Here is a 2,601-nt window from a genome sequence, read left to right on the forward strand (position 1 = left end):
ACCGATCAACTGTGAATCCTTAGTGACACCTGGCCAGGATTACACCTAAAGGATACGCTTCGAGTGATCATCGAAAGCAGGATTCAAGTACGAGATCGCGTTGGGATTTGATTCGAAGGTATGCATAATTCGATATATCGAGAGGATTTTCACGTGAGAAGACGACGCGAAAGATCGAGAGCGATTCGATATTTTCATCAATTTTTTTGTAATTATTGTTCCTCGAAAATCTATTTGATCGATGTTTTCCCAATCGATCGAATATATTAGTTTTTATATCTTCCATCGATATTTTATTTACCATTAATCTTTCCGTAATAAGATTTATTTTAAAAAATTGAGAATAAGAAAAGAAACAAAGGAAAAAATAACAAGCAAAATGAATTCCCGTAAATCGAAAATGGAAAAACTCGACTCGTTGCTCGATTTATCGCTGATCTTCGTACGTTGCGCGGACGAAGGAATGAAAAACATTGGAATTAATTTTGTATTTCCCACAATTGAGAAATTATCGTTCATGGTTGCGTTCATGTTATTATTTTCTTTCTTTCGACTGTGAGAAATTCGATCCGCCCGTTTTCACCATAATTACAAGCATAAAACAAAAGCGAAAAGCGGTTCGTGTGTTCTAAACCCCCACTCGTCGGGACAATCGGATCGGGCAAAACCGCGGGTTCAGTTATTATCGAACCGATCGAGAGATCCATTTCCGATCGATCGGGTTAGATCACCACGATTAATCATTTCTCGCGGTAGTTAATATAGGGGAACTGGATCTCTGGAGGAGATTTTGTTTACCGCAATGAGTCAGCTGTTTCCGCAGATTTGTGAAATAGAAAGCGAGTCGCTCGGTGGAATTGCAGTATTTTGACAATCGAGGAATGCACACGCAGTGAAATCGAATCGTGCTCTCACGTAACTTGCCGAGAAAATATTTTCCTAATTTTTTTTTTTTTCTTTTTTCTTTTTTTCTTTCTTGCGTTCTCATCAACAATATTATTTACAGTACGAAGAACAAACTTCAAGATATATTTATATCGAGTGTTTGATCGCGAAGTTGCTGGTCTGAAAAGTGGATCTTCATCGAAGCAAATCGAATTTCACTTTCGACCGATACGAATTTCGATGAGCAAATTTAACGGTGAAATATTAAATTTTTTCTCGCTTCTTTCGATCGAAAATCGGAAAGGAAATCAGAAATTAATGATGTTTACCTTTATTCTAGATATGCATATTTTCTTTTGCAATCGTGTAAATCGTTTTTAAACTTGTAAATCGTATACAGAGATACGAATAGAGAGAAAGAAAAAAAACAGCTTCGAGATGTATATCAATCTGTCTAGTCACTCTAATAGGGAAATGGATCTCCGTCGAGACAAATCGAATTTCACTTTCTGATATACGAACTCTTTTTTCTTTTTCTCTTTTCTTTTTTTGACGAAGAAATTTGATTGTTATTATAAATTTCTGTCTCGATCAAAATCGAGAAAACTAGACACGGAAAGTGTTTCCTTTTGTTCCAGGTATGTCTCTTAGTAATCTATAGATAGGTCATAGCTAAAACGCACGTGAGGTAAATTTTTAATCGTGTGATCAACAAGAACAACCGCAACGATATTCTCTGATTGTCAACCGGATAATAACGGAGAAAAGTTAATTATTGCATAGAAAAAAAATAATATTTAGGCGGTGTAAGTTCCATAGAGAAATATCGGATACTTTCTTTTACGACATGACAAAGGAAAAAATACGGAAAATAACAATTTCTCAACTGGATTATCGTCGTCCGTGTAAATTTCTTCTTTTGTCGTGACGAAGGTTAATCCCTTTAATCCATCATTAACTCCCCTGTCGTTCTCCGTTCTTCAAGCTCGGATTCGAAATGTACCGTTAAACAGTATATGATCTAGGTAAACTCATAAAACTGAACGCGGCGTGAAATCGAGAGTAAATGGGTGACCTGAAATCTCGCCTCTATCGAATGGAAGAGAAAACGAAAAGCGTGAAACGGAGAGGCGCCGCCGGCTCTCACAACTGCGGGGCAGAGATTCCACGGGAGAACGAATTTCGCGCGATCGATAGAACGATTAGTCGCGATCCGTAACGATTCTAGAAAGTAAAACGAGTGGTGGTCAAACACGAGGCGGTCGCCGTTTACCAACTCTAACGATTCACGAGTAAAAGTCAATGACAAGGAAGGTTGTTGAATATTCTTCTATCTTTTATATATATATATATATATATATAAAAACCTGCGTGCACGGCCGAGCCTCGATTGCTTTTCGGCCCACGTTCGTCCACGTTCGAGCAGCAACCGCGCCACCATTGTGTAATTTCGTGTTATCGTAAACGTAACCCCCACCCCCGATCAGAAAGATCATCATCGCTCGCTCGCGCTTGCGCAATCGCGTTACTTTACGACGGACATTGTGCAATGAAAAAACGCAAAGATCAACGGAATCGAGACGTTATATACCTATTTTATGCGTTTAATTTATACTTATTTTTTTCCTTCGATGGCTTCGATACAACGATTTCGCGTTACGCGCGAAATCGTAGCCTCTGTGCGGGCATCGAAGTCACCCGTCGCGAGTGGCTGCC

General features: G+C 38.9%; 1 protein-coding gene across 3 annotated transcripts in view; it reads left to right on the plus strand.

The window, feature by feature from the left end:
• Nucleotides 1–2,601, plus strand: part of LOC102678903 (ABC transporter G family member 20) — a 37,229-nt gene that overhangs the window by 15,962 nt on the left and 18,666 nt on the right. Inside the window, exon 2 of one of the 3 annotated variants that reach the window (XM_006617054.2) lies at nucleotides 24–118. The exons of 1 other annotated variant lie outside the window; for it this stretch is intronic. The gene's annotated coding sequence lies outside the window, so the exon portion shown is untranslated. Of the gene's footprint in view, nucleotides 119–2,601 lie in introns of all 3 variants that reach the window. One more of the 3 variants, XM_031511148.1, reaches the window with a different exon arrangement.

Source organism: Apis dorsata, unplaced genomic scaffold (genome assembly GCF_000469605.1).
Source record: "Apis dorsata unplaced genomic scaffold, Apis dorsata 1.3 scaffold_292, whole genome shotgun sequence".
NCBI lineage: Eukaryota > Metazoa > Arthropoda > Insecta > Hymenoptera > Apidae > Apis > Apis dorsata.